General features: G+C 35.6%; 2 long non-coding RNA genes across 5 annotated transcripts in view; one reads left to right on the top strand and one right to left on the bottom strand.

Annotated features, from left to right (window-relative positions):
* Positions 1 to 24348, bottom strand: part of LOC133253943 (uncharacterized) — a 259624-nt gene that overhangs the window by 129180 nt on the left and 106096 nt on the right. The window lies entirely within an intron of this gene.
* On the top strand, positions 608 to 23265 carry LOC133253944 (uncharacterized). 2 transcript variants are annotated; one of them, XR_009738506.1, is made up of 3 exons: positions 608 to 791; positions 2267 to 2468; positions 3968 to 4158. It is a non-coding gene; the product is annotated as an uncharacterized LOC133253944 (long non-coding RNA). The 2 variants fall into 2 exon arrangements; XR_009738507.1 differs by lacking the exon at positions 2267 to 2468 and adding an exon at positions 22818 to 23265 and having other exon boundaries at positions 612 to 791; positions 3968 to 4107.

Below are 24348 nucleotides of genomic sequence, written 5' to 3'. Positions count from 1 at the left end.
GACAAAAAAAAAAAAAAAAAGCATAGGAGCACTTCTATAATTTTCTTTATACATATATTTTAAAAAATTAAGATATGAATAAATGAATGAGCAAATAAAGTGTCTCATATGGTATAGACATCACATATAAACTGCACGTTGTATTTCATTGCCCTTTTGCATTCTTTAAATACTGTTCTGACTAATTTGAGGGAATTAATCCAGATCTCTCTAGTGGGTGAAATTTGAATTTTTTACATATTTTCATGATATGTGAGCACTATCATAACCCACAATTGTGAGATTTACAAGTTTTAAATTGTGTTCATAAATCTTTGGTAATGTTGGTTGTTGTTCAATCACTCAGTCGTGTCCAACTCTTTGGACTGCAGCACACCAGGCTTCCTTGTCCTTCATCATCTTCTGGCGTTTGCTCAAACTTATGTCCATTGAACCAGTGATACCATCCAACCATTTTGTCCTCTGTCATCCCCTTCTCCTCCTGCAGTCTTTCCCAGCATCAGGGGCTTTTCTAATGAGTTCATAAATCTTCAGTAACAATCCCTTCCAAAATTGGAGCCTACTTCACCTCCTTTCACAGGTACATTGGACTTTGGGTTGTTGAGTTCTCATGAATAGAATCTGGTGAAAGTAACAATGGGTGACTTGTAAGAATGGAATGTAAAAGGCATTGTGGTTTTTTCCTTCTCTCTCTTGGATCACTCACTTCAGGAAAAGCCAGTTGCCATGAAGACACTCAAAGAGATCTACAGAGAGGACCATGTGGTAGGAAACTGAGATCTCCTCCTTCTGTAAGGAATGGAGATCACCTGACAAGTCCTTGTGAGGGAGCTTGGAAGCAGATTTTCCAGTGTTGGTCAAACATTTAAATGATTCCAATCCCAGCCAACACCTTCACTGCAATGTTATGAGAGATCCTAAAACAGAACCATCCAGTTAAACTGCTCCTGTTTTTAAAATCATGGATATAATAAGAAAATAAATGTTTATTTGTTTAGGCCATTACATTTTGTAGTAATTTGTACATAAAAATAGACAATTCATATAGCACTTTAGGCAGATTTTATTTTAAAATGAGTGCGTGGAGGACACAAGGAGTATTGTCAGAAATAATTGATCTGTTTCTTTTATTTTTCTTTTACACACAGGAATTAATAGCCATTATGTCAAGAACATAGCAACATTTCTAGGCTGTATTTGGAGTACAGAGCTGGAAAATGTATATCATACTGACATCATCATCATTCTTACAAAATAATATTAAAAATAAACTATTTGAAAATAACATTCTTGTAGCCAATGATGTTTATTAAGCCACTGAACATATCCCAGCTCTTAGGGACTCAGATACTATAGTAGTTTGTTTGCCACAAATATTTCGCTTGTAATATTTTCTTTCTTTCTTCCCTTTATTTTTATAAACTCTACATTCTAAATGACTTATTCATTGTGGATTATATTTTCAGAAACATGACATATATGAAGTCCTATAGAATGATTGTTTGATCAGTGTTATAGTTGATTTGCAAAGTATGTATTCAAACTCAAATGCTACCCCTTTGCTCCCTTTTTGAATTAAGCTTAAATTAGATTTATACTTTATTTTATTCAGGTAATGACAAACAATTTTGTAGAACGTGGAAATATTTTTTATAACAACCACAATAACTTTGTAAAGAATGAGTTAAGCCATGATATAAGATGAACGCTTTAGTCAACATGCAATTTTGTGTTTATTTATAGAAATAGATATCAATTGTGGTCCCATATTCCAAATATTTTTCATGAGAATAACAAACAAAATAACAAAGCTTTTTTAAAATAGGATACAAATAAAAGGATTTTTATATCCCTTTCAAATCTCATTAAATAAAACGGTGATTTTTTTTTTCATTCTTATTTTAGACAATTGTATTTATTCATCCTCCTCTTACATAAATGTGAAGCTAACAATAATATTCAAAAAAGAAAACTCATCAGCCTTATGGAAAGAAGCAGCTTGTCATTCTCCACTTCCATATCTACATTAATTTGGTTTTAATTTTTGCAGTTCTTCCATTTATCCAGGAACTGAGGCTTGCATTTTTTTTAAACTTGTGAGGGAATTCTAAATATGTTTGCATGGCAAACAGAATAGTTTCAAGTTCTGTACAGCAAGAAAACCCTCAACTATGGTAAAACTCCATCCTGTGTGCTGTAGGGTGACTTTATACATGTTTGTTTTATTGTTTTTAATTTGCATATCTTCTGTCTGTCCTTAAATTAGATGTGGGATCTTAATAATTTCACTTGAAACTCAAAGCCCAGATTTTGCTGTGTGAGGAAGTTTCTGAATAAGACATCAAGTTTCCAGCCATCAGAGGATAATTTATTGATACTTGTCAAAAGGAAGTATCAGTCTAACAGAAATCAAGACAAAAGGAATGCCTGATGAATTTTCTTTGAAGTGCCTTTTATAAAAGTCCTTGGTAATACATATTGATGAACTCCAAATTGTCTTGCCTGAAGGGAAAAGAAAGTAGACTGCTTTACACTGTCTTATAAATATTCATCAAAAGAACAAGACTTATGTTTCCAGGCGTGAGGTGAATGATTACGGTTGTATGATTGCCTTGGAATCTGGATAATTAGTAAAACAGCCGTTGACAGTTAGAGAATTTTAAACTTGGTATCTTGCTGTCACTTCATTTGGAGTCAGAGATAAAGCTTCCTATACCAAAGGGAAACAGTTTTTAGAGGGTGATGGATTGATATTATCAAGTTCTAGGCATCGGTTGTGTCCATTGTTGGCTTATTGTTTTGTTCAGCTGAAAATCAAAACAAAAGTGATTTGCTTAGTTTTATTTCCTTTTTGTTTTATTTATTTATTGCTTACCAATTCATTTTGGTCTAAAGAAACAGTACCAGTCTTGCTAAGAATGATTCGCTGGATCTATGTCTTAATTACAACCCAAACACGTAGAGTGAGGATAGAATAACTCTATCCAAACATACAGAAAGAGTAGTTTTGTGTGGTTGTTTTTTCTCTGGTATTGTTGTCATTTTGCTTATTAAGACACACTTTGAACGATTGCCCTGCATTTATTTTGATTATGAAGTCCATATGATTAAAGATCAAATTTGATTAGATATGGAGTATTTGATGTTTGAGGATAAGTAGTCCACCCACTTGGAGAAGGCAATGGCACCCCACTCCAGTACTCTTGCCTGGAAAATCCCATGGACGGAGGAGCCTGGTAGGCTGCAGTCCATGGGGTCACTAACAGTCGGATACGACTGAGTGACTTCACTTTCACTTTTCACTTTCATGTATTGGAGAAGGAAATGGCAACCCACTCCAGTGTTCTTGCCTGGAGAGTCCCAGGGACGGGGGAGCCTGATGGGCTGCCATCTATGGGGTACCACAGAGTCGTACATGACTGAAGCAACTTAGCAGCAGCAGCAGCAGTCCATATCAACAACCAGGAAAAGTACTATCACTCAAACTGGTTGTAAATTTCTCCTGACCCTTGTTTCATAAACTATCCTCTAACTAGTTAGGACAACATTCTATTCTCAGACAACATTATCCTTTACAGTGTTTAGCACTTAAAAGCAATTAAACAAATATAATATCTTCCTTGAAGCAAATAGTTGCTCAGCTTAAGCAACTGAAACTAATTAGCTCTCCTGAATGAAAGACATATTTAGCAAGTGTTTGAAGAATATATTCTTTATCTTGAGCAGAAATAAGCACCTGTGTTGCCATTACAGTCCGAGGAAGACTCTACATCCTGCAAGTTGATTATCTATTTTGTGTAGATCCAAAAGTAAAAATGTGAATTCAAATTGATATGTATCTGGGAGTAGAATGAGATAGAACAAATAATAATATTAATGATAAGAGAAAGACAGATTAAGTGACTTTCCTAGAAAATGTTTATGTATTTTTCTCAAAACTCTGTTTGTTTGTGTTTTTTTTTGTAAGGGAGACTTGGCTGCTATCAAGACCGTGGCCAGAAACATACAGAGGATTTGAATCACCCTGCAGCAATGAGCTGTGATAAACATAGAGTATAACAAAGATGGTGATGAAGGCATCGGTGTTTTTGTAAAGGCGATCATATAGTTTGTTAAGTAAAGTTACATTTTCCAAAGCAAAGGAATCATCTTGCATTCACACTCTTTTCTGTCTTTCTTTCTTTTTTCAATCTTGCACTTTGTTTAATGTGCTGTATAATTCATCTCATTCTGTATCTATGAAAAATAGTTTGGGAAAAAAAAAGACTCTCATAAGGCATATGGTGTCAGCAGTCTGGAACACTTAGATTGATCATACAGAACACCTAGATGAATTCAATACGGAATAGAAACAAACCAAGAACAGCCTGTGAACTGAAGTGTCAGTATCTCTGAGGAAATCGATTATTTTTCTCTCATTTCTGAGAAACCACCACTGAGAGACATACCAAGTATCTAATGATATCATTTTTAGGCCATTTTTCCAAGTCTCAGAGGGAAAAAAAAATCTCAATTTAAAATATAAATGAGGGCTTGCAGGGAAATGAGTAGGGCAGGAAAAAGGAACAGACAGTAAAATATTTAAAACTGTGCTTTATTGGCCACATTAACCTGAAACTACGTAATGTCAAACATTGCCTCACAGTGTGCAACCTGTGGGGCATGAAAGTATTATAGTTGAAATATTTCAAATGTCTAGATGCAGGGAAAGGCTACAACATTTGGCAAATATGGGAGAGCACAACACTCACTGAACCACAGCTCTGGTAGGGTTTCTGTTGCTGCACTGTGTTGGCTTGGGTTTCCCCAGTGGCTCAGGGATAAAGTATCAGCCTGCAATGCAAGAGACACGAGTTTAATCTCTGGGTCAGGATGATCCCCTGGAGAAGGAAATGGGACCCACTCCAGGATTCTTGCCTGGAGAATCCCATGGACAGAGGAGTCTGGTGGGCTACAGTCCATGGGGTCACAAAGAGTTGGACATGACTTAGCTACTAAACAACAATCCAGGTGAGAGAATTTGCAGGTATCACTAAGGGGGCATGTGATGCAAGGAAAGTAATGAGTTATTTAACTTTACAGAACTTTTCTGGTAGTGACTCAAATGCCATATGCTGTTCAGTGATTCACTGAAGAGAATAATAAGCTTTAATTATATTTAGTGATGATAGAAGGTAGGAGGTTTCAGATGAGGCCTACATTCACAAGAGGAAGAATATAGATGGGAATAAACGAGGAAAAAAAAAAAAAAGTCCACATCCTTCCAGGATCAAGTTAATGCTAATAAGTACAAATATAAATAGAGCAAGTTATGTTTTTATCAGACAAAATAGGGATGATAGAAGCAATATGCTGGCATGGCCTTAGTAGAGAGGTACTTGCATTTCATGCTTGCTGGAGTGAAAATTGATGCAAAGTTTGCAGGAAGTATCAAAATCCCTGAGGGGAAAAGAAAGCACACTCTTTGTCAAAGAGAATACACCACTAGACATTTATCAAGAGAAAATTCACAGGAAATTATGTTAAAGTGTATATATAAGAAGGTTCATAGAATAGTATATAAATAGAAAAAAATACTAGAAACAATTCAAATGACTAATAGCAGATAACTGCTTCAAAACATTGTGCTGTATCATATACCTATATAATCTATATATATATATATAATCTATATATATATCTATATAGATCTGTGCTGTATCATATATATATATAATCTATATATCTATACCTATATATATAATCTCTCTATATATCTATATAATATTTGGGCTTCCCTGGTGGCTTAGACAATAAAGAATTCACCTGCAATGTAGGAGACCAGGGTTCAATCCCTGGGCAGGGAAGATCCCATGAAGAAGGGAATGGCAACCCATTCCAGTATTCTTGCCTGGAGAATCCCATGGACAGAGGAGACTGGTAGACTACAGTCCATAAGAAAATATTTAATAGACTTTATAAAAGTTATATCTATATAAAATTATATATTACATGAGAGGTGGACATATATGTGTGTTTAGCTTCACCTATCGATTATTTATTTATCTAGATGATTTTATGAGATGAATTGAATCCCCCCAATTTTTTATGTTGAAATCCTAGCCCCCAGTTCCTCACAATGCAACTATATTTGGAGATGGGCTTTTAATTATAAGAGATGAGGACACATACAAGTGCTGAGGGAAGACTTGTGAAGACAGAGGGAAGAGGGTTTTCTGCAATGCCAAGAAGATAGACCTCAGAAGAAGCTAACCCCATCAACACTTTCATTTTGGATTTTTTTAGCTTACAGAATTGTCAGAAAATAAATTTTTGTTCTTTAAGCTGTGGTACTCTGCTATGGAAGCCAGAGGAAATTAATACAGATACGTACCAGTCAACTTTCAAAAGTAGTAATCTTCAGATATCTTTTTCTTAGTAGCCTCTATTTTTATTTTAGCATGCATGTATATTATTTGTATAATTTAAAAGGGAGAGGGATAAAATGGAAGATTGTAAGGGACATAAGCACACTACTATATATAAAATAAATCACTAACAATTGTATAGCACAGGGAAATCTTCTCAATACCTTGTAATGGCCTATATGAGAAAAGAATCTAAAAAAGAGTAGATATATGTATATGTATAACTGATTCACTTTGCTGTACACCTGAGATTAATACAAAATTGTAAATCAACTGTGAAAGTATATGAAAGTATTAGTCACTCAGTCTTGTCCGACTCTTTGCAAATCCCATGGACTATAGCCGGCCAGGCTCCTCTGTCCAAGGATTTCTCCAGGCAAGAATACTGGAGTGGGTTGCCATTCCCTTCTCCAGGAGATCTTTGCAACTCAGGGATTGAACCCAGGTCTTCTACATTGCAGACAGTTTCTTTGCTCTTTGAGCCACAAGGGAAGGATATATGTATATATGTGTCCTGTTATTATATATGTATATAATAAAAGAGAAGGAAAAATACCAGATTATCTTATTTGTGAAACACTAGATGTGTGGGGATCTTTTCCTTCAAGAATTATATTAAGATTTAAGGATAAAACACTAGAAGCATCATATTATTCACATTCAATTTTACTCAGAAGCTAATTTTGTAAGTTTTTGCTAAGGCTGTCATTTCTTGTTTCAAATGGAATCCGACAATATCTCAATTTAAATAGTTTCAAATCATAGTAACTATAGCAGAGCTATCTAGTTGAAAATAAGTAGGACAATCTTCTCCTTGGACAGATCCCAAGTTCCTTGTCAGTAGAAGCCTTGTGTTCTGAAACATTTTACCCTATAGCATCTAGCAGATTTCTAGACATGAAACAATTCTTCATAAATACATTTTGACTGATTTATTTCAAAAGTGAGATTGACAAACTACTTCTTAAGAATTTACTTTGCTTCATCACTTTACTAATTGGTATAGGTGCCCAACATTGTGGTAGCAATGTTGAGGTTCCTGAGTTTAAAAGGCACCAATCAAATCCATCTAAGAGATATGTCATTTTCCCCCTTAAAAATGAATAAAACTCAGAATATTGAGTTAGAGAATTTGCCCTGGAAATGTCAATATCAGATGTGTACTAGCTAGAGAATAGGACATGGAGGTGACAGTCAAACTGGATTCAGCATGGTCATTTATCAAAAGTTTGAACTGTCTGTGCATCGGGTACTTTTTATTCTATGGGAAAATTCAAAGTAATCCCATCTTCTGAATCCAACACATTCTCTAAAATTCCTTTTAAACATGTTAATACCTTAAAGAATGTAGATTTCTTTGTAAAGAAGTAATACTTGAATATGTGTCAAGTGAAAAATATCATAAATGTTTAGGAAATACATCAGGGAGGCTTTGGTAAAATATTTCAGAGGGAGAAAATAATTTTCTTGGCATCCAGCTGTTAATTTTAACCTAAGATTCTTGATAACGCTATACAATTGTGTAGGACCTATTAGCTTTGTGTCTCAATTGTATAGTTGCCTTAGATAATTATTTATAATATGGCTTAAGTTTTACATATGTATACATTAAATTCTAAGACATTTTACTTCTAGAAATATGTATATATATATATATATATGCATAATTTGGGGGAGGTTTAATCTGCATAGTGGACCAGATGTTCCTCTCTTACTTGGTTTTCAAAAATTCAATTAATACTTAAAGTGTCACTATGGGGAAAAGATAAGAATTTGTGCCTTCTTCTGAGAAAATAAATGTAGTGAAATTTGTTTTAAAACACAAATCACGTCACAGGGAAAATGTATATCAATCAAAACCACCTTCTTTTGACATGGCCCAGAACCCAGAGGACTGTCAGTTTCCTCTGTCTTTCCTTCTTGTCCTTTGTTTATTAGTGATTCGGCCTATTGATCTCTGCCATCTGTCTGGTGCTGACCAGCCTGGCCCTGCCCTCTTCACCTCCCCCATAAACTCATCTGGCCCCCATCCCACCCCCATGCCCAGCTTTGTTCTCCTACAACTCTGCCTCATACCAATTTCACTGTTATACTTTCAGCCTGACTTAGTTTTAACCACTAACATAAACTACATACATCTTCAAAATTTATGAAAAGTATGAAATTTTTGCCACAAATGGTGCAAAATATGTTACACATATATTAAACCAAGAAGTATTTTAAGAAAGGCTGTAAAGCTTTGACTTCATTAAAAGAACATAAAAAGCTACCTAGATCATGAACAAAGGGTACCAGAAGCTTTGGTGCAGATATAGCTTTAGTCAAGTTCTGATGTACAAATGCGAAATCTTATATAAAAATTCATTTGAAAGCACCATGATTTATATTTAATAAGCGTTTATTTATTTTTAAATATTTTGATGAAATTTTTAATATCGCTGTTTGGTTTTAATCTCTCCATTGAAGAGGACAAACATTAACTAAAACAAAAACTTTAAATGGAAAACTATTTTATTCAAAGTTCCAAAAAATATAATTATACCCAATTAAACTTCCAAATATAGTTTTCAAAATGAAGTTGTAGTATTTAACTTTTGAACTTATTCAAGTGTAAAACTGCGCTTATACTTTTGCTAGACAATGGACGTTAAAATCCTTCATTACAAAACACGCTTAGTCACTCAGTCGTGTCTGACTCTTTGTGACCCCATGGATTGTAGCCCACCAGGCTCCAGTCCACAGAATTTTCTAGCCAAGAATACTGGAGTGGGTTGACATTGCCTACTCAAGGGGATTTTCCAGACCCAGGGATCGAACCCACATCTCTTGCATCTCCTGTATTATCAGGTAGATTCTTTACCACTGTTAACACCTAGTAAGCCCTAGAAAAAGAAAATGTTATACTTTCTCTACCTATTGTGTTCTACTCTCCTCCAAAAACTTCAGAAAGTTATCATTTCAGGACAGTGCCACTTTTCCGCAGTCACTCAGAGATTGAATACCACAGAGTTCAATGGAGCAGTCTAACATCATGGAGCTGGTTGATGAAGGAAAACTTTTTCTGGACTGCAGCTCCATTTCTGTCCTCAACACCCGAAAGGATTAAGTTGATAAAAACTATGGACTTGATATTTTCATCATGGCACCTGTATACCTAATACTTCCTTTTTTGCCCATTCCATAGCTCTTGCTCTGAAAATCCAGCATCAGGCACTTCTTTTGCAAGAAACATGACTCTTGTTTGGACCTGCTCCAAGGGCACTATTTCTCTTAGCCGTCAGAGCAGCCTTGCTCTGGCCCTTCTCTGCTGAGTCACTCCCCACAGGGAAGGAGAACCTGGGAAAAGGATTCTGGGGCCAGAAGGAGGTGCTGTGATATCACGTTTGGTCCTCAACACATAGTGGATAACTGATAAACATTGGTTCATTTTTGTGGGGCTTCCCAGGTGGCTCAGCGGTAAAGAATCCACAGGAGACACAAGAGATGTGGGTTCAATCCATAGGGTGGGAAGATCCCCAGGAGGAGGAAATGGCAACCAACTCCAATATTCTTGCCTGGAGAATGCTATGGACAGGAGCCCAGGGGGCTACAGTTCAGGGGGTTGCAGAGAATTGGACACAGCTGAATGACTGAGCACGTTGGTCCCTTTTCCTGAGTAGGCTTTTGCATGCCCTCCAGGATTTATTGTGGTTCTGATTATAAGTTATTTTTTGACTTTTGTGTTTGAATGCTTTCTTGGTCCATCTATTGTACTTGCTTTGAAAATGTTACAGTGCCATGTCTAATTCTCAAAAATATTTCATCCAGTCAGTGACCTTTTCTCATGTATTCATAATGGTGTATCCTCCTTTTCATGTGCTTATATAAGTTCACATGCCAGGTGCTTTGTCTATTTAAAAAAAAAAAGAGAGAGAGAAAGAAATAATCCTTACCTTTAGAAAAAAGATAAACTTGTTCATATAAGTAAGAACCTATAGAGAACTTTCTAAAATACCTATTGGAACAATGAGGCTGAAAGATATATATGTGTATATGCAAGACTAAAATATAATTATATATTGGACATAAAGAATGTATTCAGAAAACATGTTTTATTAGTCAACATAGAACATATGAGCTTTTCAAAAGTATATATAACTGGTTACCAAGGAGTCTCAAATTGATTATTTACATAAATTCGTTTCAATTTTCCCCCAATATTTTATTTAACTATTCTATTAATATATAGGTTTTTCCCTTTATAATACTTTATATTTGTAAGATTTCAAAGCTTTCAAATCTTTTTCTATAATTTAACTTAGTTGAGTGCATATTAAATTCTATCTCATAGCTGATAGGAATTTTCCTCCCAGCACAGATTATGTGTGTTTGGATTTGGGCAAGTTATGGGATCTATTCTTTCTCTTCTCTTTCCATATTAGTACCTTGAATGCCGGAGAATTCTCATCCAGGCTTTGTTCATTTTCCCTTTCTGTCTTTAGTCTTCCATAGGTGGGGACAGAGAGAGAGGAGATTCAAGGCAGAGACCTCATTTAGTCATATGGTAAAGAACCCATCTGCCAATGCAGGAAATAAGAAGAGATGCAGGTTGGATCCCTGGGTTAGGAAGATCCCCTGGAGTAGGAAATGGCAACCCACTCCAATATTCTTGCCTGGAGAATCCCATGGACAGAGGAGCCTGGTGGGCTACATTCCATAGGGTCACAAAGAGTTGGACATGATTGAAGTGACTTACCACTCCCTCACATGTGGTGGAGTAAATATCCCTAATCAACGCTCTGGTTTGACAGTGTTTAGTCTGGAGAAGGCAATGGCACCCCACTCCAGTACTCTTGCCTGGAAAATCCCATGGACGGAACATCCTGGTGGGCTGCAGTCCATGGGGTCGTGAAGAGTCAGACACGACTGAGCGACTTCACTTTCACTTTTCATTTTCATGCATTGGAGAAGGAAATGGCAACCCACTCCAGTATTCTTGCCTGGAGAATCCCAGGGAAGGGGGAGCCTGGTGGGCTGCCGTCTATGGGGTCACACAGAGTCGGACACGACTGAGCGACTTAGCAGCAGCAGCAGCAGTCCGATACTAGTGATTTTCACTGAGGAGACTACACAATTTCCTTGAAGAAGTACTCACTTCCCCTCAGCTTCCTTGTCATCAGAAAAGATTCTGTATTAAAAGTTTAAGCACTCTTTGACCCTTTCAGAAGTAATGGGAAAAAAAAAAAATCCTCTGTTTAGTTGTGAAGTTGCTTTGCTTGGTACAGTAACCCTTTGTATTTAAACTAAATTCCATGATTCTTCATTTGGAGGAAGGGACACTGGACTGGTCCTCTCCTGTGTTGTCTAAAGACCTTAAAGAACTGAAAAGGAGGTGCACACATCTTTTACTTCTCAGGTTCCCTATTCCGTGGCCCTCTCAACCTTTGCTGGTACAGATTTCTCCAAGATACCTCTTGCTTTTGTAAATCAATAGGCTCGAGAAGGTTCCAGTCTATGTTCGTTACATGTCCAAATTAAAGGTGCTTGTGTCCTCAGTCCTGTCTGACTCTTTGCAACCCCATGGACTATAGCCTGTCAGACTCCTCTGTTCATGGGATTTTCCGGGCAAGAATACTGGAGTGGGTTGCCATGCCCTACTCCAAAGGAACTTCCTGACCCAGGGATTGAACCTGCTTCCTGCATCTCCTGCATCGCTGGCAGATTCTTTACTGCTGAGCCATGGGGAAAGCCCCTAAATTAAGGAGGGGTATATATAGTTGCCTTCCTTAAAACTGGTAGAAAAATCATCTTCTGGTACTCTTTGCCCTACTCAAAACATATCCTGTACATTGCTGCCTGCTTCAAAAACACAAGTTCCATGCAGTCTAGACAATGGGCAGAACTTCATCTATTTAGCTGCTCCATGGTTACTTCTTTTTGCTGAAGCTAGAGTGTCATTCACTCTCAGTTCAATCGGTATCCATGTCTTGTACAAAAAATATATATATATTATCAGAACAGTGTCTGACATTCAGTGCAGTTCAGTTCAGTTCAGTCGCTCAGTCATGTCTGACTCTTTGCGACCCCATGAACTGCAGCACGCCAGGCCTGTCTGACACTAGCTGAACCAAAGTAACTGATAAGAAATAAACGGGAATTAATAATATTCCATTATAAAGTGGTATGCATACCAAGAGAGAATAAAGAAAAGTAGAGAGTGTTGGGTATCACTGCTTTTCACATAGTGGGAAAGAGAAGGAGAAAGTAATAATGCCTGGCAAGCAGAAGTTTTGGAAGTTTTCATCTATCTTCTTTTAAGTGTCAGAGAGATAGTTATGCTCATATCAAGCCAATAGAACGATGATGTATTGAAGTCTGCTAGATTTCAGGAATTGGGTTATAAATTATGGATATAAGCATACCACCCAACTGCACATCTGATAAAGGCAGTATTGAATTTATGGAGTAGAGGTAAGGTAATTCTACATATTGTAGAATGTGGAATGTCCTGAGAAAATTAGTTTTTTTTTTTTTTCTCAGAGAATGGTAAACAGAAAAATGAAAGAATAAAAATTACAAGTTAAAGGATCACCAAAACAAATTTCAAAAGAAAGAAAAGTACTCTACTTTGAAGACTTACAGGAAGATTAAAACTAAAAATTATTTACTCCAAAAGCCAGAATATATTCTTGGATGCTTGCGAGCCAAACTTAGCCTGCTCAAAGAAGATAGGGCCTTAAAGAAACAGGAACGGAAGCTGAAAGAACAGCCATAGATAAGATTCCAATGTGATGAGATGGAGAAGTAGGGTTTGCAAGGCATCATATTGTTTAATAGTCAATATAACTTTCTATTAGAATCACTAAAGAGCATAAATTAAAAACAAAAATTATGCTAGCAATATGGAGAATAAATTTGGAAATCTTTATCAGAGAAGTAAAAAAAAATCATATATTGGTTAAAGTGATGAAAGAACTAGAAAGAAAAAGAAGAAAGATAAACATCTAAAAATCCAGGAGCTGGCTCATACAAGTTCACAAGTGCCCATTGCTAGATTTTCTGAAATTTTCTGAGCCAGCACACCCAGAACTAAAAAATAAATACTATAGACTTATAATTAATTATGTTAAGAATGGAGGTATTAAGTACTCAAAGAGAATCACCTCCTAAGAATTTTACTGTATTTTAGTAATTTCTATGATGTTGTAGTTACTTAGGTCTATCTCATCTATAGGTGGAAATATTATACAGTCAAATCACATTATTCATAGTATTTATGTTTATAAAGTCATCACAAACCCCAGATTAGTGAATACTGAACTACTGCTTCAGGGGAAATAGAGGATTAGTGTCCTATGAGTCTCTGGTTGTGACATTTTCATCAACTGATTTATATAGAAACTTATGCATGATTTTGTTTAGTGAAACCTAGTTAAACCATATTATTGATTCATAAACATTAAACTTATGATCAACAGCACTATAACTCATGCTTGGTTAAAACTGATCTACACATACATTTTCTCCGTTAAACACATCACAGCCTTTTTGAACTAGACACTAGACAGCATGTCAGCTTGAATTTATCTAAGTTGTAAGATAGCAGATATGAAAGTTAGCAGATATAAATACTATTCTAAGCTAATAAAATAGAAAATACTGATGAAACAAATGATTTATGCAAATAACCATAAAAATAAGAGTAACAGTCTTTTTCTTTCTGATAAGGAAACATGGTATGTATCTAGAGCAATTAAAATCAACCTAAACTCAACTGAAGATTAGCAGAATAGAATAGCTAACCCAGAAACAGTTCTCAGGAACATTATTCTCAATTGTGGGGTCCCCAAAGGTCATCTGTCAATGTTGGTTAAAATATCTAGATTCTGGGACCCGATCCATAAGTATTCTGACTATGCCTGGCATTACTTGGAAGCACCTAACGTGACTCTCATGCATCTGGTCTATGTATTACTTTGGTATGTTATAAAGTAAATAAGAGGCCTAAAGAAAGTAAACATTTTCAATGATGTTGGTCAGGGTTGCTACGAAAAATTATATTCTTAAATTATTGAAAGCAAAATACAAATAAAGAATTAAACATAAAGAAGAAAACAAAAGCTAATGTAAAACATATAACCTCATGGTCCAAAATTTTGCACGAAATCTCTCTAGGTGTAGAGGGTCAATTCAGAGCACCACAGGATATTTTAAATTTTCAAGGAAAACATAGAAATATTTGACATCTGCTGGACATGGCACAAGTTACTAATTCCAGATAGAGTTTTCTCATTAGTTTGAGCTACATTTGTTTCATTGGCATTTTATCTTTCTGTCATAATAAATACTGTGATAGAAGCAAATGCAGTGTGTATCAATAAGTGAGGGTGGTGATTTTCAGTGTGTGGTTTGAGAAGTTGTACAGCACTCAGTGCAAAAGGAGAGTGAAAAAGCTGGCTTAAATCTCAACATTCAGAAAGCTAAGACCATGGCATCCAGTCCCATCACTTCCTGGCAAATAGATGGGGAAAAGATGGAAACAATGAGACTTTGTTTTCTTGGGCTTCAAAATCATTCCAGATAGTAACTGCAGTCATGAAGTTAAAAGATACTTGCTCTCCTTAGAATAAAAGCCATGACCTACCTAGAAAGCATATTAAAAGCAGAGACATTACTTTGCCAACAAAGGTCTGTCTAGTCAAAGCTATATTTTTTCCAGTAGTCATGTATGGATGTGAGAGTTGGACTATTAAGAAAGCTGAGCACCAAAGAATTGAGTCTTTTGACCTGTGGTGTTAGAGAAGACTCTTGAGAGTCCCTTGGACTGCAAAGATTTCAAACCAGTCAATCCTAAAGGAAATCAGTCCTGAATATTCATTGGAAAGACTGATGCTGAAGCTGAAGCTCCAATACCTTGGCCACCTGATACAAAGAAATGACTCATTGGAAAAGACCCTGATGCTGGGAACGATTGAAGGCAGAAGGTGAAGGGGATGACAGAGAATTAAATGGTTGGAAGGCATCATCAACTCAATGGACACGAATTTAGCAAGCTCTGGGAGTTGGTGATGGACAGGGAAGCCTGGTGTGCTGCAGTCTGTGGGGTCATAAAGAGCTGGACATGACTGAGCAACTGAACTGAACTGAACAGCACTCAATAGGTATTCACATTCCATTAGTAATTGTGGTTATATAAGAATAAAATTTTGAGATGGTTTTAATTAGAGTGAAGTTTTTCAAACAGCTAAGTTGCCAGTAGGATATAAATACTTCTAAAATTGTTTGACCTATTTACTTAGTGGTATTTTTTGATGTAGAAATACCCTGAAAAAAATCACTTAGATACTAAGAAAGCTGAAACCTGTAATAGTTTGTCTGGGTTATGGACAGAAAAAAAAAGTGTGCATTATTTTTTTGTTGTTGTTGATTTTTATATGAGCAAGTCTTCTTTGAGCAACAGAAATAACAATAATGACATTAATAGTAAAACTAATATTCATGTATTGAGTGCTTACTATTTAAGATCTTATAAAGTTTTATATGAATTATCCAATTTGTTCATCAAAAGATCTTTTGAAGTAGATTTTTTTCAATATCAACTGAAATTTAGAGTAATTAACTTTCCTAAGATGGTATGGCTATATGGTATATCAACCACAGTATTAAAAAATATAGTACAACTTCTGATGCAATAAATATGACAGACAGCTCATAATATATAAAGAGCTCTCATGGAATATTTAGAAAAGCATTCAAAAATACCAATGGAAAAATGAGTAAAATCCATGAATAGATAATACACAAAAGAAATAGTGTAGAAAAAGTCAATACAGAGGAAAAACCTTACTAGTAATACAATAATTCAAATGAAAAATCTAATGATCTCAACATCATATTGCAAGCCTCACAAGAACAGAAATCATATTTTTAGGTCTGTTTATTATATATCAGATACCAATAGGTATTTTTCAAAAACATGAACAGTCTGCCTTTTTAATTTACAAAGATTTAAATACTTATTAATTTTCTCAAATAATTATTGAGTCACTATGGGTTCAAACTGAGCTGGTTCTTAGACACGGGCGAGAACAACACAGACATAGTTCTGTCGTTGGTGGAGATCAGTATCTATGGATGTCAGGATGCTCAGCTTTCCCAGTGGCTCAGTGGGTAAAGAATCCGCCTGTCAACGCAGGAAAAGCAGGAGACCTGGATTTGATCTCTGGGTCCCTGGAGGAAGAAATGGCAACCCACTCTAGTATTCTTGCTTGGAGAATCCACAAGGAGAGAGGAATCTGGGGGGCTGCCCTTCATGGGGTTGCAAAGATTCAGACACAACTGAGCGACTAAGCACGCAAGGATGCTGAGATGCAGTGAGGCAGGCATTCTTGTATGTTGCCATTGGTGGAAGTGCATCTGAATATAACTTCTCTGGAAACACTTTGATAACGTGATAAAAGTCTGAAGAGGGGCTCATCCTCTATTTCCATTTTTCGGAATCTTTCCAAAAGAAATAATCAGAATGGCACTAAAAGATTTGTTTTCGTGGACTTTCATCACAACATTATTTATAAGAGCAAGACTTTGAAAATAGCAATGGTCAATAACCAGTGAATGGTTAAGTGAATTGAAGTAATTTGTAGGATAGAATATTAGTCACTGAAGAAAAAAACATAATTTTGAAAAATATTTAGTAGTGTGAAAACTGTGCTTTGTGAAACAGTAGGGAAAAGGTAAAATATAAAAACTATAACCAATGGATTTTTTACAATCTCTAAAATTCTAAAAAAGAAAAAGAGGGGCTTGCAATTGGACTTTAGTACTTTAGTATCAACACATAACCACAAGCACACACATACACACAAACATAGCTCTGAAACAAGATTAATATATTCAAGATAGTCATATCTGGGCGTCACGTTTGGGACTATGAGTGATTTAAAAATGCTTCCTGCTATATAATTTAATACAGTTGGCTCTCCGTATCTGCAGGTTTGGTATCTCTGTATTCAACGAACCACAGATCAAAAATATTAAAGAAAAAATTTTTTCACAAAGTTCCAAAAAGCAAAACTCTAATTTGCCTCATGCTGGCAACTATTTACATAGCATTTACATTGTATTTACAACTATTTACATAGCATTTACATTGTATTATGTAGTAAAACTAATCTAAAGATGATTTAAAATATATTGGAGGATGTGAGTAGGTTATATGCAAATAACTGTGCCATTTTATACAAGGCACTCAAGCATCTGCAGATTTTTCTATCCACAGGGGTCCTGGAATCAATCCTTCTGCAGATTCCAAGGAACTTCTGTACTAAACATTTTGTCCAATGTACATGCAATTATTTTTATAATAAAATAACTTGAATAAAAGCAGTAGTAACCAATAACAATGAGAATTTGATAGAAATATAAATGAGAAATTAATGGTGATAAAAATAGCTGTGTAATGGTCAGTTAAGCATATATCTTTAAGGACTTCAAAAAAAGCAGTAAAAATAAGTGTTTAAGGCAACTATTTAAAATGAAAAAATAATTATTCAACATTTATTTAGTCCTTATTACTTGCAAGGCATTATATCATCCAGGAGCTAAATTCATTAGAAAATTATTCTATAGGCTAATGAATAGATTATTATTTATATTTTACTGAAGCAGAATTAATTGGATAGAGACAATACTTGGTTGATCCCCAATTCAGAGGATATCTAAAAGGAAAAATGAATAATATTTGCCAAGAAATAATTATTGCATGCTTCCCTCAGGGAGTCTCAACCATGTTGGAAAGAATAGGAAGATATCAGAATGGATTTCAGAATCAAAATGGATTTCCTGAGTAGTTTATTTAGAATTACCAATGAGCAATACAAGATCACAGCCAACACAATTGAGAATGACAAGCTACCAAATCAAATCAATGCTCATGATAATAAAACATCCCGTGGGGAGGGACTATAATGGGAAAGGAAAAGATCAGGAATTCTAGGCAGCTTTTACATTCTGAGTTATTGTGGAACAATTGGAAAAAGTCACATTTCAAGGATGCCCCAAGGTGGAGCTTCAGCCGTTAAGTCCCCAATCTGAGAATGGACTGAGTCCCAAATTATGTCAGGCACAGTACAAGCAATTGTGGGCTGAAATAAGACACACTTAAGTATCTGGAGGTAGGCATGGCAACCCACTCCAGTATTCTTGCCTGGAGAATCCCATGGACAGAGGAGCCTGGCAGCCTAGAGTCCATAGGGTCACAAAGAGTGGGACAGGACTGAAGCGACTTATCACGAATGCACGCACATTAAAAATACATCTTTCCACAGAAGCTTTTCCACTGGACCCAGAGTACAGAACATTCATGAGAGTTTCTCAAATATGTGTCTTAATCATGAAAATACCTTACTAAAAGATAACTGAGGCACAATAAAAATTTTAAGGATTTATTGGAACAAAAATTGGTTCAAATTGGGTAGGATCCAATCTAGCAGATAGAAAGGATCTCCGAGGAGCTGAATGAAATAAGAGTACTGTAAGAGAAGGCAATGGCACCCCACTCCAGTACTCTTGCCTGGAAAATCCCATGGACGGAGGAGCCTGGTAGGCTGCGGTCCATGGGGTTGCTAAGAGTCAGACGCGACTGAGTGACTTCACTTTCACTTTTCACTTTCATGCATTGGAGAAGGAAATGGCAACCCACTCTAGTGTTCTTGCCTGGAGAATCCCAGGGATGGGGGAGCCTGGTGGGCTGCTGTCTATGGGTTCGCAGAGAGTCAGACACGACTGAAGCGACCTAGCAGCAGCAGCAGCAGGCAGAAGGAAACAGAACACAGAGTCCTATAATAGGTAAAAATGTGGGTTGGTTATTACAAAGTTGCTTTCCTTTAGGGGATAGCAGGAACCTGTCGGGTGTACTTCTGAATCAGGTGATTTCTGATTGGCTGCTTTAAGATTTTGCATCTGTGAAAGCCAAAATTTTAATTATGTCAGTTTGGTGACCTGGATGTGGGGCTTAGCAGAAGCAACTCTATTTGGGGCTTACTGGCTTACTTTTAACACTTCATTCCCTTTAATAGTAATATATAAAATTTTCGTAAACTTTTTCCTGTATGAAGTATCACTTTAATGTTTTATTTTGTTGTTTACTAAATCACTCTATAAAACCATCATCACCACCATTATCATCTCCTTTCTGCCCATTCCTACTATAGCATCTTGCCATGTAAATCTGAGCTGCAAAACAAAAAAGCCTGTTAAAATTAATCATTCTCTAAGAATTTAAAACTATGCCAAAAGATAGAAGATAATGATATTCATTGTATGGAGTGTTCAGGACAAATCTGGTACAAATTTATCTAGGAATAGAAAACACAGAGAGAAAATATTAAACTGAATGAAATTGTCATCTCATACATCTATTTATAAATAGACTGTTTTTTGTTATTATTTTAGAGAAAAAAATCATTGAGGCCATCAGTCAATGAAAATCAGCTCTCAAAACAAGCAAAGGAGATATTGGTCTATAGTTTCAGAAGAATAGAATATAAAATAAAGATATAATATTCAACCTCACTTGATAGATCTAATTTAGAACCCTGTGATTTACTTCAAGGTTACAATTGGCTTACAAATTATGATTTCTTTTTTGGGGGCAACATTTTCCATTCTATATGTTAAATTTGCCTGTAAAAAGTTCCCTCTAATCAGAACTTCTAAAAAAGAATTTCTCTATCAATATTTTTTCACTTACTCAATTCATTAAAAACATTTCCCTATGGCCACCTCTACTTATTTCTGTTGATTGTTAGTCTGGCTTTCTTTTTTTTTTTTAATATATTTCAAGGATTTTTTCCACTTAACTTACTACTTCTTTTTATCTCTCCTTTTGTCTGGTATTTCACTACAGAGCTTTTGTTTTTCTTAATTTATGATGCATATCTAAAACATTTATAATAAATTTTCTGTTCCTAAATTCCAGTGAATATCTTTTTTTTTCTTTTTTATTATTTTTTATTTTTTTAAATTTTATTTTATTTTTAAACTTTACAATATTGTATTGATTCTGCCATATATCAAAATGAATCTGCCACAGGCATACATGTGTTCCCCATCCCAAACCCTCCTCCCTCCTCCCTCCCCATACCATCCCTCTGGGTCATCCCAGTGCATCAGCCCCAAGCATCCAGTATCGTGCATCGAACCTGGACTGGCAACTCGTTTCATATATGATATTATACATATTTCAATGCCATTCTCCCAAATCATCCCACCCTCTCCCACAGAGTCCAAAAGACTGTTCTATACATCAGTGTCTCTTTTGCTGTCTCGTATACAGGGTTATTGTTACCATCTTTCTAAATTCCATATATATGCGTTAGTATACTATATTGGTGTTTTTCTTTCTGGCTTACTTCACTATGTATAATAGGCTCCAGTTTCATCCACCTCATTAGAACTGATTCAAACGTATTCTTTTTAATGGCTGAGTAATACTCCATTGTGTGTATGTACCACAGCTTTCTTATCCATTTATCTGCTGATGGACATCTAGGTTGCTTCCATGTCCGGGCTATTATAAACAGTGCTGCAATGAACATTGGGGTACACGTGTCTCTTTCCATTTTGGTTTCCTCAGTGTGTATACCCAGAAGTGGGATTGCTGGATCATAAGGCAGTTCTATTTCCATTTTTTTTAAGGAATTTCCACACTGTTCTCCATAGTGGCTGTACTAGTTTGCATTCCTACCAACAGTGTAAGAGGGTTTCCTTTTCTCCACATCCTCTCCAGCATTTATTACTTGTAGACTTTTGGATCGCAGCCATTCTGACTGGTGTGAAATGGTACCTCATAGTGGTTTTGATTTGCATTTCTCTGATAATGAGTGATGTTGAACATCTTTTCATGTGTTTGTTAGCCATCTGTATGTCTTCTTTGGAGATATGTCTATTTAGTTCTTTGGCCCATTTTTTGATTGGGTCATTTATTTTTCTGGAATTGAGCTGTAGGAGTTGTTTGTATATTTTTGAAATTAGTTGTTTGTCAGTTGCTTCATTTGCTATTATTTTCTCCCATTCTGAAGGCTGTCTTTTCACCTTTCTTATAGTTTCCTTTGTTGTGTAGAAGCTTTTAAGTTTAATTAGGTCCCATTTGTTTATTTTTGCTTTTACTTCCAATTTATCTACCTAAAGAAACTAAAGACCTATATATAGAAAACTATAAAACACTGAAAGAAATCAAAGAGGACACTAATAGATGGAGAAATATACCATGTTCATGGATTGGAAGAATCAATATAATGAAAATGAGTATACTACCCAAAGCAATCTATAGATTCAATGCAATCCCTATCAAGCTACCAACGGTATTCTTCACAGAGCTAGAACAAATAATTTCACAATTTGTATGGAAATACAAAAAACCTTGAATAGCCAAAGCTATCTTGAGAAAGAAAAATGGAACTGGAGGAATCAACCTGCTTGACTTCAGGTTCTACTACAAAGCCACAGTCATCAAGACAGTATGGTACTGGCACAAAGACAGAAATATAGATCAATGGAACAAAATAGAAAGCCCAGAGATAAATCCACGCACATATGGACATCTTATCTTTGGCAAAGAAGGCAAGAATATACGATGGATTAAAGACAATCTCTTTAACAAGTGGTGCTGGGAAAACTGGTCAACCACTTGTAAAAGAATGAAACTAGACCACTTTCTAACACCATACACAAAAATAAACTCAAAATGGATTAAAGATCTAAATGTAAGACCAGAAACTATAAAACTCCTAGAGGAAAACATAGGCAAAACACTCTCCGACATACATCACAGCAGGATCCTCTATGACCCACCTTCCAGTGAATATCTTATGTGAACTTTCTCTTGGGTATAACATCAATTTTAAAAAAGTGAATCTCAACCAGAACAATTTTGTCATCAATTTACTTGTGGAAAAATATAGATTCCAATATTTTGTATTGCTTTTACTATATGCTTTTAGAACTTTCTCTAACCTTTTGTTTTAAAAGGTAATCGGAAGTCACAATGAAATGATGACTGCATTCACCTTACATTTAGTGATTTAAATAGTTAAGACCATGTTTCAGAAAAACAAAGCTACTTTTGAAAGACATTACTGAATAATTTGTGTAGTTTTTAAGGCTTCCATATTATTTGTTTTAAGTTAATAACTTTCCACTCCGTAGAATTTATATTGTTTTCACCTAGGTAAGAAAATTTTTCTGTATTTCTTGGAAATTATAATTAGAATACTATATTTTCTTAGGTCTCTAATGCTTTTAAATATGAAGAGATGTAGAAATTGAATAAGAAATTACTGAATAGAAATTATTTTAATGCCCAAAACATGGCTTAAAAAGAATTAATCTTTATCTTCTTTTCTTTTTTTCTTCCTCTCTTTTTTTTTTAAGAAAAGCAGACTGCCACATTCAGCACCTCATTTGGATGTGTCTGGAATCTTGGAAGTTTGATGATCCTATTTCTCCTACCAGTGGACCTTGAGAACTTGTTTGGAGTTTCTAGCAGGGTAGCACAGCTACTCATATTCCATTGACCAAAGAACTGTCCTCCTCTATGAGAGATGGTCATCCTCTTCCACTGGACACATAGCTTTGGGAGGAACACACCTAGAGTGTTGATTGAGGAAGGAGACATCTGCTTAGCCAGTGAAATCAGCCCAATCAGCCCTGGTGATTAATGAAAGATTGACCTCATATCCAACCTCTACTTTCCATTTATAGATATTAACAATTATACTCAAAATTAGTGTAAAATTCTGGAATCTAATGCTGACACTGAAAAAGTGATATATTTCTTTGCTAGATCTTAACACAATAATAAAGATATTTTCTCAAAACATTTTATTTTATTATTATTATTTTTTTTGGCAGCAAGTTGTATTATTGCTTGGATGTTTGCCTATGTGAATTCGTTAAAACACAAATAAATTATGTCCCCAAATTGACTAATAATTCTGTCAGAGGCTATGATAGCCTCTATGTGCTAAGGCTATCCTTAGCACATCCCATCCAGGCTTTTGAATAACACATGTTATTTAAATAAAATTGTTTTTTTAAATAATATAGCAGAAAATAAGTACAGTAGTATACTTAAAAGGGAAAATAAATAAAATTAAATAGAAAAGTATCTATTGTTATTTAATGAGGTAACATTAAAAAAAACATTAACATTCTATAAAAAAACTCTTTAGAAAAATTATCCACTTGAGGCATGGATGGCATTTATTATTTATTATAACTAAATTTATTTTTTTTAATTTTAATAAAAAATATTTTGCTTTGTGCTAGTTTGTCTACAAAAATTCTGCCCATGCCTCCCCACATTTCAATGAACCTTAACTTACTTAAGAAGTTCCCTCCCACATTGAGCCTATAATGGTCCTTGTTCAGAAAATAGAAGGCAGTGGAATCGATGCTCCATGATGTCCGAAGTTAGCTTATGGAAGGCACTCAGTGTTTGCCTTGGGCCTTTAGAACACTTGCTCTGGGTGAAACTACTTCCTATGTAAGAAGCTCATTCATTCTGAGATGGACATGGTGTGAGGAAGCCCCAAATAGCCATTTGAATGGGTCACACAAAAAAGGCACTCCAGAAGGAGAAAAAAAGGGTGGAGAAAGATTAACTAGCCAGCTTCCTGCTCTGGTTCAAATCACTTCAGCTGAAAAGTCAGTTAGGTGGGATACAAAGCCCACCTGGATGTCTAGCCCTGTTGAGCCTTCAATTAACTCCAGCCTGAGCCACCTCATCACTGTACTGCTTGAGAAGCACCAAGAAAGGCCACCCAGTCAAACCCGGCGAGCCCACGGACCAGGAAAGGTAATCATAAATTGTTTTAAGCTACTTAGCTTACGATTTGTTACCCAACAATAGAAAACTAGAAGAGTTTTTTTCTTGTTAAGGGTATAATATCACAAAAATTGC

The sequence above is a fragment of the Bos javanicus genome, chromosome 9, assembly GCF_032452875.1.
Source record: "Bos javanicus breed banteng chromosome 9, ARS-OSU_banteng_1.0, whole genome shotgun sequence".
NCBI lineage: Eukaryota > Metazoa > Chordata > Mammalia > Artiodactyla > Bovidae > Bos > Bos javanicus.
Note: the sequence above shows the minus strand (reverse complement) of the source record. Positions and strands in the feature narration are given on the sequence as shown.